General features: G+C 40.9%; 1 protein-coding gene and 1 long non-coding RNA gene across 5 annotated transcripts in view; one reads left to right on the plus strand and one right to left on the minus strand.

The window, feature by feature from the left end:
- Nucleotides 1-653: 653 nt before the first annotated feature.
- Nucleotides 654-2,907, minus strand: LOC112671680 (uncharacterized). 2 transcript variants are annotated; one of them, XR_003143781.3, is made up of 2 exons: nucleotides 2,755-2,907; nucleotides 654-1,078 (listed from the first exon to the last, which is right to left on the minus strand). It is a non-coding gene; the product is annotated as an uncharacterized LOC112671680 (long non-coding RNA). The 2 variants fall into 2 exon arrangements; XR_003143780.3 differs by lacking the exon at nucleotides 2,755-2,907 and adding an exon at nucleotides 1,364-1,500.
- The window catches only part of SOCS5 (suppressor of cytokine signaling 5), a 61,452-nt gene continuing 48,299 nt past the window's right edge, over nucleotides 1,453-14,605 (plus strand). The window contains exon 1 of one of the 3 annotated variants that reach the window (XM_025465952.3): nucleotides 1,453-1,597. The gene's annotated coding sequence lies outside the window, so the exon portion shown is untranslated. Of the gene's footprint in view, nucleotides 1,598-1,727; nucleotides 1,934-2,419; nucleotides 2,747-14,605 lie in introns of those variants that run through there. The other 2 variants (XM_025465933.3, XM_025465944.3) reach the window with 2 other exon arrangements.

Here is a 14,605-nt window from a genome sequence, read left to right on the forward strand (position 1 = left end):
GTCTCATGCCATTCAGGAACCTTGTCACTTGGGTTCACCACTATATCCTGAGGTCTCAAACAATGCCTGAAACATAGTATAGTGATCAGTAAACACTGGCTTAATGAATAAGTGACTCGGGTTAGGCAGTTGGATGTAGAAACGGAGAGGAAAGGGCATCTAGGAAATATAACCAACATGACAAAGTTAGAAAGGGTTAAGAGGTATTTACAGCAGTGAGGGAGAAGCATGGAGGATTACATGGCTCCTGGTTCTGGATTTGGGGGAGTGGATGGTGACACTATCAAAGAAGATAAGGAGCAGACGAGAAAGAGCAAGTTTTGAGGGTTTGTGTTCTGATTTGGATAGGTCATAATGAGGTTCAAGCGGAGATGTCCAGAAACGCCTATGCGTGCAGATTCGGACCTCATCACAGGCACACTCAGCCGTCAACGTGGTTAGATCACTCGGTGTGCAGTACAATGACTACGTCCCTACTGAGCAAAGCAAGGGCTGGGGCCCAGCTCTCGGGACCGACTCTCTTACCGAGTCTACAGATAACATATAGTAAGGTTGACAACCTGGGTGTTTATAGTCTCAGGGAAAAACTGGAGCGAGGGGTGCACTGGGGAAGAGAAAAAGCTTAAAGAGAGATGTAGCCCATAGAGTTCAAGTGCACTAGAGACCAAACAGGAATTTAAAAAGTGACCCTTGAACTTGGTGGGCCCCAGGGACGTCCCGGGTAGCCCGAGGGGACAGCTGTACTTGAAGCAAGACTCGAAATAAAGGGGCTCGCGGGCAAGTCGTCTTCTGTTTCAAGTTTGGAGGCGCTGGACCATGGTCATGGCTATGTCCAAAACAGAGGTGGCCAGGAAATTCTGTGAATGACGACACGGTTTCGAAAACGCCAGATGTAGAGAGTCCTGCAAGCGTCACAAAGCCTCAACTCTGCTTCTCCCCTTTCAGCCATTTCTAGGGCGGGGGCCCTTCCGCATAACGTGCCGGCACAAAGTGGAGGGCCCCGGGAGTCACGTCGGTGACAGCAGGAGTAGGGATGGGGCTGCTGGAATCCAAGGAAGTGCCCAGTTGCCCGTGCATCCTGCAATTTAGTAACTGGGTGGCTCCAACGCTGCAGGGAGCTGGGGAGACTCATTCACATTTTCCGACCCGGCACTCACACCCTCCATTCATCATTTTTCCTTTCCTTTTCCCCAGCGGAGTTGAAACCGGGGACAAAGCCTCCCTCCTCCTCCCACCCCGGGCTGACCTCCCGCCCCCGAGCCCACCGCGGGCCCGCCCCCGGCCACGTGACCCCCGCGGCCCCCGTGACTCGCCGCCTCCGCCCCGCCCCGCCCTCCGGCCCACGTGACCGCCTCTTTCCCACCTGACTGGCTCCTCCCTCTGCCCCCGCCCCCCGGGCCGGACCCGGCCGCCGTCTCAGCCGCCCGACTCCAAAATGGCAGCCGCGCACAGCGCGCACCCGAGCGGCCGGACCTCCCTGCCTCCCGGGCCGCCCCCCTCTCGCTCCCGGCCTCCCTCCTTCGGCCTTCACCTACACGCCTCCGGATTGGCCGCCGGGAGTCCCGCCCCCCCGGGGCCCCGCCTGCTATTGGTCACGGTAGGCTGCCCGTCCGAGAGGCGTGCCCCGCCGCCCCGCCGCCCCCCGCCCCCCGCCCCGGGAGGTATTTTCCATTCCGGTGGGGGTTGGGGGGAGGGGGGAGGGGAGCGGGGGAAGGGGGTGGGGGCCTGGCGGGGGCATCCGGCAGAGCTGGGGTCCCCGGGCTCCGTGCGGAGGCAGCGAGACCGCGCGCGGCCGGGCACCGGCGGGGACGGGACGGGACGGGAGCGGCGCGCGAGCGGGGGACTCGCCCTGTCGGTGACTGACTGCGCCGTCCGGGCCCGTCCGCCTGGCCGCAGGTGCCCCTGGATGAGGCCGCCCCGCGCGCCGCAGCCGGTGAGTGTCCCCGCGGCCCGCGCCGCCGCTAGCGGCCGCCTGCCGGTCCTCCGGGCAGCCCGCCCCCGGCCGGCGCCTCCACGCCCCGGGCAGCGAGGCAGCGCCGGCCCCGCGGCCGGGCGGAGGCGGCGGGCGGGGACCGCGAGTCCGGGCCGCGAGCCCTTGCGCCCCGAGCTGCGCCCCGTGGGGCTTGCGCTTAGTAGGCTCTCGCGGCGTCCACGAGCAGTCGTTTGTCTGGTGGGAGGGAGGGACGAGGGGCGCCCCAGGGGAAGGGGTCGTCCGGGGCCAGCGGAGGGCGTCCGCGATAGGGGTCGGAGCGAGGCCACCGGAGACTCGGGGCGCAGCCAGGCGCGCCGCGGGGAAGGGGCCGCCGGCCAGGTCCCGTGGGCTCCGAGGCTCCGGTCCGGGGGTCTTCAAGGTCGACGAGAAGCGGTCCAGCGGGAGCTGAGAGAGGGGACTGGGGTGTCGGATGGGGAAGGGACCGGAGCCCCCCCCGTGGGGGGGGTGACCCGAGGTGGAAAGGGATGCGCAGGCGGCCGCTGGAGGACCCTTCCGCAACTACTTGGGCTCCTGCTGGGCTCGGGTGCTGGGATTTGGGCGTTCAAGTAGCTGAAGCAAACTGACTTTCCGGAGAGGGAATTGCATCTGAAGGAGGATGCTAAGAAGCAGCTTAAGTGCACATGTCGGTCTGGTTCCCAACTTCGAAAGGCTGGGGGATTGGATTCTCGGGGTGATCTGTGACATTTTAGTTCGGCGTTCCAACCAAGAGGAGCCTTGCTGCTGGAACCTGTCAGTTATCCCTTATTTTAAAATGTACGTACGTGTTTGATGGTGTTTTACCAGTTACTGGTTTTGCTGGAAATGCTTATAAAACTGCACCTTGAAATTCTTGTGGCCGCCTCTACATCTGCTGAATATCCTTTCTTCAGGTCCCTCGGTCTATAGCTATGGCTTACTTCGCCCTGGCTTAACGGTTACAGTGGACTCTGCTATTAGAATTTGCTGCTTACTTTAATTCTACAAGATTATGAAGTAATTCGCCTTCTTTCTTTGCCTTGCTTTCAATTGTTTCTTTACAAGGTCAACTTTAAGTATTGTACTGGGAAGATGCTCTAAGAAAGCAGTACTAAAATGAGGCTGAGCTTTCTAACGGTTGAATATTAATGCCAGAGGCTTAGTTTAATTTTAATAATCCTGTATTTGCATAACTCTTGAGAATGGGTTAGGAACAGAGAAAATGCATGCCAGGGTCAGGCAGTGGCAGTCCACAGAATCTACCTCTGGCACCCGGTTGAGATTCTTGATGTCACTGAGAAGAGGAAGCTAAGAATTGCACAGCTAGATCTTTTCATCTTTTAAATGTTTTCTTAATCATATGGATGTTTTATGTGTGTATATATGTTTATATAGTATATGTAACATATATACTAATTCCTCACAATTTATAGAAGGAAAGCCTTTTTTTTTTTTTTTTCCTTTAGGGAGTACTTAAACGTTTTTGAGAAAATTTGTAGATGGTATGTTGCCCTGTAATGTAATTCATCAGAGAAAAATGTTCTGCAAAAAGTACTAATGTTTTCATTTGACACCTTTTTAGCTCTCCAATAACTGATGGATAATTACATTTTTTTTCTCCCTATTGTCCTTGAATTTTACAATTTGTCCTTAGGGAGAATGTACTGGCATACAAAACAGTAGCCTAAAATATTGAAACCTAACACCTTTTAGCAAGCATTATGATAGCTTCTACATTATTCACCTTGAGATTCATCTATGGCAAACTAGTGGTCAGAAGGCGTTCCCTTATCACCTTAGTTAAGAATGGGCAGTTTTCTCCTCTGGTAGAACTAAGGAAAAATAACATTTAATGCTTGCAAAATATTGATAATAACTAAATAGAATGAGGATAGGGAGCTTGGAAAAAAGATGTATGTACAGGAATCACATTTCTTTTAGAGCTGGGAGAGTAGACCATGGAGATGATTATTTTGCAGATCATGAAACCAAGGACCAGAGCAGTGGAAGGGACTCAGTTGCTAGTTAGTGACAGAGCCAGGATCAGTGGGCAGGTTTTCAGACTCCAGTCCAGGGTTTTTCTACATTATCACAGTCACATTGTTAATTTCTAAAGAGTTGTAGTGCCAACTAGAAATGGTTTTTGGATTATTTGTGATGTTGTTCTAAGGTTGGAGAAGTTTGAGTTTACTTTTATACATGAAAGGATGTAAAACTGGATGCGCTTTTATTGGAAAGTTTTAAACACTATGCTTCATTGTTAGTGGAAGTGCTGATATTTCTCTCTCAGTGGAAAGAGACAAACTGTCACGTCATCTAGATTAAAATATTAGATGAACTTAGAGCAGGCTGGTGTTTTGTCATTTTTATGCTAAAAATTGCTTACAAGATTATCAAAATTCAAAAGGTTCCTGTGTTTTCAAAGTAAATTATATGAAAATTATTATTCTCAGTAAGTGTGGGAGTTTTGTTAGGTTAAAATAGGGTTTGGGGGGATCCTTGGGTGGCGCAGCGGTTTGGCGCCTGCCTTTGGCCCAGGGCGCGATCCTGGAGACCCGGGATCGAATCCCACGTCAGGCTCCCGGTGCATGGAGCCTGCTTCTCCCTCTGCCTGTGTCTCTGCCTCTCTCTCTCTCTGTGACTATACTAAATAAATAAATAAAATATTTAAAAAAAAAAATAGGGTTTGGTACCTTTAGAAATAAGAGCAATACAAGAGAAATAATACAATTACATGATCATTATGAAAACATAATTCTTGTCATAGTTGTAATAGAGAATGACTGACTTTGTATCTCAGCCACTTAATAACATTATGATGTGTGGCAAGTGATTTAACCACCGTGTACTTAGGTTTCCTCATCTGTAGAGTGAGGGTAATAAAAGGACCCACCTCATAGGAGAGTTGTGAGGATTCACAGTGTTTCTTTCCTTTCCAACAAATATTGTACACAATTCTTTATGGTTCATTAGGTGTGTACCGTTTCTTTGTTTCTTTGCTATTATTGAAGTCACTTCGAGGCTACAAAAAATACCCAGAGAAATACAATGAGCACATAATAGCCTGTCTTACGGAGCTCTTAGTGCAGATGACGTCCTTATGTTTGTTTTCTCCTTCGTCTGCTCCTTTTGGACCTTTAATTAGGTATGCCTATCAAGTTAGAGTGAATGCATATATTTTTCTAAATGTCATCTGGAGACCCTTGTTGCAATGACATTATTCTACAATCAGAATGCCAGTGATTGATTTGGAGGTATTCTAGTGAAAATGTAATGCATTCCAAAGGCTTACTGGGTAAGCTTGGGTGAGGAAATCAAGAATTTATAAGATCTATTATTAATTATAATCCTCTCTGTCGATGAAACCAAGAGAAAATCCTTGAACCTTGTTTTCTAATAGGGGAATGTTTTGATGACTTCATTCATTATACTTTTAGGTTTTAGTAATAAGATTTGTGTAATTCCAATATTATAACATTTTGTTCTTTTTACTTTGCTGTAACCGGGGTCTAATTAGTGTTTGCATATGTGGTTTAGTAAATGTTTTTTATATGACAGTGGTGGACTTTTCCTAAATATTCTTTGGTTCTACCTTATCAGGTTCTCCTATTGGATTTATAGCAGCTCTTCTTCTGCTTATAGTTCCCTCAACTTTGATTCTCAGACACCTTTACCTCCTGTCACAACATGTAACTTCTTTGCCCATCACAACATGAGCATACTTTTTTATACCTCTTTTTAGACGTTAATTTCAACTATGTAAAAAATGTACATCACATATTTTTAATTGCTCTTATTTTTAGAGTTTCACTGAATTGAGTCCATTTTGCAGGTTAGAGATTAAAATCAGAAACAAATGTAGCTCAAAAGCATTTTTACTATGTTAGTGGTAGATTTTTGCCATTTTTTTCAGATCTCAGGCAGGCATTCTGTTGGTAGGTACTTCAGGTGATAAATATATGGGTCATCCCTTTAATCTGAAGTAATGCAGGTAGCTCCATGGAGCTTATCAGAAGCTTCCAGGATAATGTTTTTCTTTCACTGATACAGAATTTTAATATTTGAGAGTGACCAACTCGATCTTTTGATTAACTATTATATTAAAGGTTATGAAATTATTAACAATTTATTGGATATTTTTGGAATCATGGAATGCTTTTAGGAATTTTGTAGAACTTAAACATGCAGATCTTTTCTTTCAATTACATAATCTAATTATGTGAATAAAATATTTGTTTAAATATGATTCCAAAAGACATTAGAAATACCATTTTATAATAAAATATAACCAATCATTGCTCCATTTTTCACTAAGTTAAAAATTTTTTATATGTTTAAAAATAATTATGGCATTGTAAATTGCCAGTTATTCATATTTAAAATTCATGAATACAAGGACTGAGTCAGTATGGACCACGCAAACTACCTTCTTGGCTTTGAGGTAGACGTTAGAGAATGGCTAAGGGAAAATATGAATCATTTTCCTTACTCAATAAATTCTTTTTCTGAGTTAGCCAACTATCTTACTTTTTAGGGGGTAATGGAAAGAGGGTTTTGAATCCGCTTAGAGCAGATGTAATCTTGAAGGGTGACTGGATTTATGTTAATGTTGGGTAAATTTACATCTGAGTAGTTTAACTGAAAATTAGTTACCTGCCTTTATGGTACACAGAGGTGAAAAATTCTAAGGACTGACTTGAGAGAGACCAAATAAGTGTCACAATAACACTTATTGCCAAGTACAGTAGAGTAAGAATATATTTCTCCACAGTTCCTCTAATAATCCATAAGCAAAAGTAAATTTGCCTTTGCATTGATGAGACGTTATGCAATAATCTTTTATCAAAGCTAATAATAAGAAGCAGTGAGGAAGCTAATTTTGAAAAAAATATTTTTGAAACAAGCTTATCGCTCTGGAGTTGTCTTCAAATTATGACTTTCTTATTTTATTTGAAAACTACTATAACAGGGATAATAACGAGTCTTTCTATTCTGGGCAAGATTCTTCAGTTAGAGGTGGTAATCAAGTATTGATATACTGGGGACTCATGGGTGGTTCAGCAGTTGAGCATCTGCCTTCAGCTCAGGTCGTGACTGCAGCAGGGTCTGGGGATCCAGTCTCTCATCAGGCTCCCTGCAAGGAGGTCTGCTTCTCCCTCTGCATATGTCTCTGCCTTTCTCTCTGTGTGTCTCGTGAATAAGTAAATAAGTAAAATCTTAAAAATATTAAAACTATTAATATCAATATATAATATAATATTAATATAAAATATTAAAAATATTAACATACTGTATGTCGAGCAATTAAAAAGGATAAAAGCATAAGTAATGTGTGTATACTTAAAATGGAACATGAAAAGTAGAATGATGGAACAGGAATGATTTGGGAACTGAGCTTCATATGTGGTAGGTAGTCAGAGAAAGGGGAATTAAGAATTGTAGGTTGGAAAAAGAGAAATATGGAGGAAAACCAGGATTTTGTAGTTTAGCCCTAACATAGATCCTGGGTTCTGCAGATTACTGTGTTTTTGCATCAGGGAAAACTGGTGAAATATTCCAAAGCTGAAGAATAAATTTATTAAACATTAAATAAAACCTATTGGAAGAAGTCCATGTATTTTTTTTAAGGGTTAAAATATGCACGTGGCCAAAGAGGAGCTTATTTATCCAATTATTTAGTCCTTGACTTTAGTTATTAACATGAGACAGCAGTCCAGCCTCATTACCCTTCAGGGGATCAGTGCTCGAACCAATTTTATTTAGCATTTTCTTTCTTTTTTATAAATGATTTAAAAGACGGACTGGCAGTGAAAGTTGCCAGATTTGCAGCTGACTCTGTGTGCTGTTCCAGGTAGTTAACAGCCAGGCCAACAAGGAGAAGCTACAGGAACATCCTTTGATGAGTTTCCGTGTGGCAGAGAACAAGATAATGCATTTAGGAGAAGATACTCCAAATTATATTTACAGGACCTGAGTTGTGACCCGGGAAGGGGATCCAGAAGTCATGGAGATAGCTTCTGTGAGGGCATTTATTGTAGTTGTTGCTGGGCCACAAGGTCCTGTAATGTGTGAGGGTTGTTGGACATAGATCTGAAGACAAAAATGATGTACATGAAAATGATTATAAAATAAATTATTTTTTTTCTTTTGCTGTTTACTATGTTCCAGAATAAGTGTTTTGCAGTCATTTTTTTTTTCATTGAATTCTCTGAACAAGTCTGAAAGATAAGTGGCATTGTCCAATTTTCTCAAAAAAAGGAAATTTGACTCAGGGAGGTTAAGTGACTTTCCCCAGTCACCCAGTCTGTGATGGCATAGAGACTAAAGCCCTTCTCTCTTGACTGTTAATCCTAAATGTTACCCAACATTTATTAACAGACATCTTTTAAAATTTATAATAGTTTAATTTAGGGTTTATGAAATGCTGTTTTTCTCCTTTGCTATGGCAGCTTTGGATGCCATTACCAGGAGAGACCATATCTATATATTTTGAAAGGATTTGGAGACATTCCTTAAATTCTTCATTTTTAAGGAAGAGTAAAGGATCTTTTGGTATACAGTTTTATCGTAGAGATTGGAAAACAGTACAGGCCATCCATAAAGTGTTTCTTTTTTTCACTATGAAATGTTGGATTATTATGAGCATTAATAAGGTAACATTAATAAGGAAAATCTTGTTTGGTAGAAAAGACACAAGTTAAGAGTCCAGATACCTGGATTCTTCAAGGGGTGTGAAATAGTGATGTGAAAAACATTAGGATAGCATTGAAATAGGTGGGCGTAGGGGAATGCTTGAGATATGTCTTGAGAGATGAGCAGGTGAAGAGGGATTGTGTTCTAGGCAGAGGAAAAGCAGTATGTTAGATGAATAATGACTTTTTTGAACTGCACTTTCCTCAAAGGAGTTAAAATATAAGAAAGTATCTTAAATTTTACTTAGATAGCAGCATCTGCTGTATATTGTTAACCTTAAAATTGCCAGTTATTTTACCAGTAAAAGTGGGTTTACTTGGAAATAGCAGAGAATTACATTCCAGAACAAGCAAGCTATGAGAAAACCACAAGCAAGCCTAGAGAACAAAGGAGAGGACCTCTCTTTCATAGAGGAAAGGGAGAAAGTGGGAGGAGGACTGTTACAAACAAAAAAGTTGATTGGAGTAAACTAGCAGTTGGAAGTATAGTGGCTTTCATTGGCTGAAATGTGACGGTCTTTCATTGGCTGGACTGTTGCTCCTCTGCTGGGACAGTAGAGTAGTAGCTAAAGGAGTACTGACTTGCAAGGTACCTCTCTTCCAGGTGGGTCTGCAATTGACAAAAGTGGTAAGGCCTGAGAACTCACCCTGCTGGCTTCCTGGCTCCGTTTTCAATGAGGTTTCCTTGTTTCCTTTTAATTTTCAGAGTATAAACTCTCTCTCTCTCTCTTTCTCTCTCTCACACACACGCACACACACACCTCTTGATATATGTTGATTTTGGAATCCCAAAAAATGAGGTTGCAAGAATCAAGTGAATATATGTGAAAGTACTTCATAAAATTTTAGGTGCTCTACCAAGAAGAGTGATAGAGGAATGCTGATGTTGTTATAAAGGGTGGACAAGGTGAAAACTTAGGAAGCAGGGAGAGAAAAGTACAAGAGAAAAAACAGCAGAAATGGAAAAGGGAGGTGTTAAAGATGAGGGAAAAGGATATATGTGAAGAAACTTGATTTATAGTCCTCTTTGTACCTGTCAGTCAAAAGGAGGGTGATAAATCTATAACTGAAAACTTTTGACATTAATTTACTGTAAGGAAGCAGCTCAGCAGGCAGTTGAAACATTTTACTCACTTTTCCATTTAGTCTACACTGACCATGTTAAAAAGGCTATGAAAATAAGCTAATTGAGAGTTGGCTGTATCTTCTGATGGTTTCTTCAGTCATTACTTCTGTACAGGTTTAGCTAATGGCTTTAAATAGTATAAGGGTGATCATAAAAATAAAGCAAGCTGGACTGAGTTTCTATTTATTCTAGATTATTAAAAATGAAAAGACATAGTGTATGTAAGGAAAAGGGTGAAGTTTGATCCATCTAAATGAGTACAAAAGAAAATTAGGAAATCAGACAAGAATAAAGGTAGAATGGGAACAAATTGTCAATGCTCTTATATGCCATACAAGGAGCTTGGGTTTTTATTTTGTTTTGTAGGTGGGGAAGCAACACAAATAGTTTGCTGTTATAGAAATCTGGTTATAGTAGTAATGAAGAGAATAGTCTGGAGGAATAGAGATTGGAGATATTTATTCACCAAGTAATATATATGGCACGGTTAAATGAATGAAGTATTCTCTCTGGCCTCTGATAGGTAAGTCACGGAGATACCATTTAAGGTTCTGCCCTAGTTCAGGAAAGACATTATGGTAGTCTCAATTAAGGAATTTGTAGTGGGGATAGAAACAAGAGACTGATATCACAGATATATAGGAGTTTAAGCCCTCTGGACTTGGTTAGTGTTTGGAGGTGTTAGAAGCTGAAGAGGAGTCTAAGGTTCCTGACTTGGCAGTTGAATGATATGTGCAAGTTTGAGAGAAGGGGAATACGGGTTTGCTTTCAGGTAAGTAGTTATGCTTTTTAGATAAGTAATAACATGATCAAGATATCAGCTGGAAATATGGGTCTAGCTCAGAAGTGTGGCCAGGTTTATAGATAGGATTTGGAAGGCAAAAAGTTTAGAGTTGAAACTTGTGAAATTAAGTGAATAATGACCATAATTCCTAGATACTAATGTATGCAGAACAAAAAAGTAACTGTCAGTACTGGCACTTAGTTCAAGAATGTAGAAATTTTTAAAATATTTACCTTTTGCCCCCTTCAACTCAGCCACACCACCACTACCATCATCTATCCTTACAAAGAATATGTAGAAATATTTGCTGCCAGAAATACTTTAGTGTCCTTGAAACAGTGTACCACAGTACACTGGTCTTCTGGTACAACACTGGGAGTTCGTAACAAATGCACTTTCTTATCCCTCACTGAAATTCTCTTTGGAATTGTGTTTGGTTCCTTGCGCTGGTGAGATAGTCTGAACATATACTGAAGCCTGCAGGCTTTTTTCACCTTTGAGATCTAGTACTGAGCAGCCCTAATCAACCATGTCTTTGCCTCTCTTCCTCTCCTACCCTTCTAGCATTATAGAGCTTAAGGCTCTGGCAAATAGGATGCATTCCAAGAGGGAAAAGTAAAAAACATTGTAAGAGAAAGAACCTTGAAGAAAACTGTAATCTTTTCAATTCTCTTCCAAAGGTTCTACTCTTTAAGCCAGGGGATGGAGTTGGTGAGTCATTAAGAGGAGGTGTCCAAACTCAGTAAAATAAATAGCCCATCTATTAGGAGCAAGATCTTTTTAGTGCTGAGGGAATTTGGAAAAAATCTGAGGTGGTTTAACATTTAGTGGAAAAGATGAGTTTTTGGTTCACTTTTAAAGGAGGTAAAAAGTCAAGGCTGTGCAGCAAACAGTAAGAATACCACTATTAAGAGGTGGAGAAAACTGTACTGAGGAAGTAGAACATTAAGAAGAAAGTAAAGGAACTGGTCAATGGGATTCCTAATCTAAAATGCATAGTTCAAGTTCAATTAATGAGAAATTAGGGTAGTTAGAGGATCAAAGACTAAATTTGGAACTGGAAGTCCATGAAGCACATAAGTAGAAATTTGAGCATGAACAGAGGACTATTGTAATCATAATTGGAATAGCAATTAAGCAGCTATGGAAAATGACAACTGTTACAAACAGTTTATGATGTATATAGTACTGATTAGTTTATAAACCACCTAAATCTCTTATATTTTCCTTTTTTGTTATTATGTGTGTGCTTCTGTAATAATGTTTCTCAAACTTGCCTTGGCATAAAATTTATATGAAGCTCTTGTTTAAAATATAGAATCATCCCAGGGATACCTGGGTGGCTCAGCGGTTTAGCGACTGCCTGCCTTGGGCTCAGGGCGTTAATTCTGGAGTTCAGGGATGGAGTCCCACATTGGGCTCTCTGCAGCGAGCCTGCTTTTCCCTTTGCCTATGTCTCTGCCTCTCATGAATAAATAAATAAATAAATATGAAAAAATATATATAGATTCATCCATGATACATGTAACAGTAGTTAGTCCCTTTTAGTTGCTAAGTTGCATTCCGCTGATGGATATACTGTTATTTATTATTACCGTGGGAAAGGGTTGTTTCCAGTTTCCAAGAGACTAAAGCTCCTATGAACATTCTTGCACAAGGCTTTTGTAACATGAATATTCCTTATTTGTAGGTAAGTATCTAGAAGTCAAATTGCTGGGTTATAGGAAGGGTGTATATTTAACATTATGAGAAACTGGGGATCCTAGGTGGTTCAGTCGATTGGGCATCTGCCCTCAGCTCGGGTCATGATCCCAGGGTCCTGGGATTGAGTCCCATATCATGCTCCCTGTTGAGGGGGGAACCTGCTTCTCCCCTTCCCTCTGCCTGCCGCTCCCTGCTTGTGCTCTCTCTCTCTCTGCCTCCCTCCCTCCCTCTCTCTCTCAAATAAAGTCTTAAAAAAAAACATTATGAGAAACTAATGGAACAATTTCCATTGTGGGTTTACCATTATATACTAACATTGTCCCCTCATTTCTTTTACAGAAGAGTTTGGGTACAATTGATGTTCTTCCTTAAATGTTTGATAGAATTCACTAATGAAGCTATCTGGGCCTGGAGGTTTTGTTATGTTTTGTTTTTTTTTGTGTGTGGAAAGGTTCTTAATTAAGGATTCAGTTTTTAAATGAATAAATGCAAGAGTATTATTTATTTATATTCCTATTTTGGTAATTTCTGTCTTGAGGCATTTGTCCATTTCACCTAACTTGTCAAATTTACAGCTTGAAAATATATTACACATTTTATGAAACAGTATCTTCTTATAATGTCAGTAACATCTGTACTAATGTTCCCTTTATCATCTCTGATATTAGATGCATTTTTCTTTCCTCTTGTGATTAGTCTAGCTAGGGCTTATTTTTATCAGTCCTTTCAAAAATCAAGTTTCGGTTTTGTTGATTTTTCTCTCTAGTTTTATCTGTTCTCTAGTTCATGAGTTGAGCTCTTTCATTAGTTCCTTATCTCCTCCTTACTTTGGGTTAATTTGTTATACTTTTACTAGCTTTTAAGGTAAAAGCTTAGATCATTGAGTTAAATTTTTATTTAAAGAAAAATTATCAGGGGATCCCTGGGTGGCTCAGTGGTTTAGCGCTTGCCTTTGGTCCAGGACAGTGATCCTGGAATCCCAGGATCAACTCCCACATCGGGCTCCCTGCAGGGAGCCTGCTTCTCCCTCTGCTTGTGTTTCTGCTGCTCTCTCTCTCTCTCTGTTTCATGAATAAATAAATTAAAATTTTTTTCAACTTTTAAAGCCATAAATTTTCATGATCATTTCATTCAAAATATTTTCTTTTTTTTCCTTGTAATTTTTTCTTTGATGTATGGATTGTTGTGAAGTGTTATTAGCAAATAGTTTCCAAATATTTGTGATTTTCCACATATTTTGTTACTGTGTTTTCGTTTAGTATCATTTTGGTCAAATAACATATTTTTAATAATTTCAATCCATTTAAGCTTTTTGATTGGTTTGTGGCCCAACATAGGGTGTATCTTGGTTAATGTCAATGTGTACTTGAGAAGAATGTATCTTCTGTTGTTGGGTGCTATGTTCCATAAATTGAGGTTAAGTTGGTCTTTGTATATCTTCTATTTTTACCAATTTTCTATTCACTTGTTCTACAAGAAGAGTTGAAGTTTTTACCTACAAGTTTGAATTTGTCTGTTTCTCCTTTCAGTTCCATCGGATTTATTTCATGTTTTAAGTACTTACATGTGTTACAGCACATTTAGTAATTAAGTCTTATTGATGAATTGATCGCTCTGTCATCATGAAATACTCTTTTTGTCACTGGTAATTCTCTTGTTCTGAAGTCTGTGTCTGATATTAAAATTTCTTTTGATTAAAATTTGCATGGTATATCTTTTTCCATCCACTTTTAACCTATTTATGTCATATATATTTATTTATTTTTGTCATATACATTTAAAATGATTTTTGGATGTACAGCATGTAGTTGGATCTTGCTTTTTTATCCAATCTAACATCTTCATAAATTTGGTTTGTTTAGACTATGAGTTGGCAAAACTATGGCTGGCAGACCAAATTTGGCCTGCCACCAGTTTATGTAAATGTTTTATTGGGATAAAGTCATGCCTGTCCATTTACATACTGTCTATGGCTGCTTTTGTGTTATGATGTCAAGGTTAAGTAGTTGGGATAGAGACCATATGGTCCTTAAAGACTAAAACATTTTTTGGTTCTTTACAGAAAAAGTAAGTTTGCTAACCGCTAGTTTAGACCATTTACATTTAATATAATTATTGATATGATTGGATTAAAATGTACTGTCTTACTGTTTGCTGTTCTTTTTTCCTTGGTTTTCTATCTGCTATTGGGTGGGTTATTTTTAATAACGGTCTGCCCTCAAATAATATGCTGTTTCATGTATAATGCCAACCTTACATAATGATATACTCCCATTTCCTCCCATCTTTTGGGCTTTTTGCGTCTTACATTTTGATTTTATGTGGGCTTTAAGCTCCATTGCTGGTTTTTG

The sequence above is a fragment of the Canis lupus genome, chromosome 10, assembly GCF_003254725.2.
Source record: "Canis lupus dingo isolate Sandy chromosome 10, ASM325472v2, whole genome shotgun sequence".
NCBI lineage: Eukaryota > Metazoa > Chordata > Mammalia > Carnivora > Canidae > Canis > Canis lupus.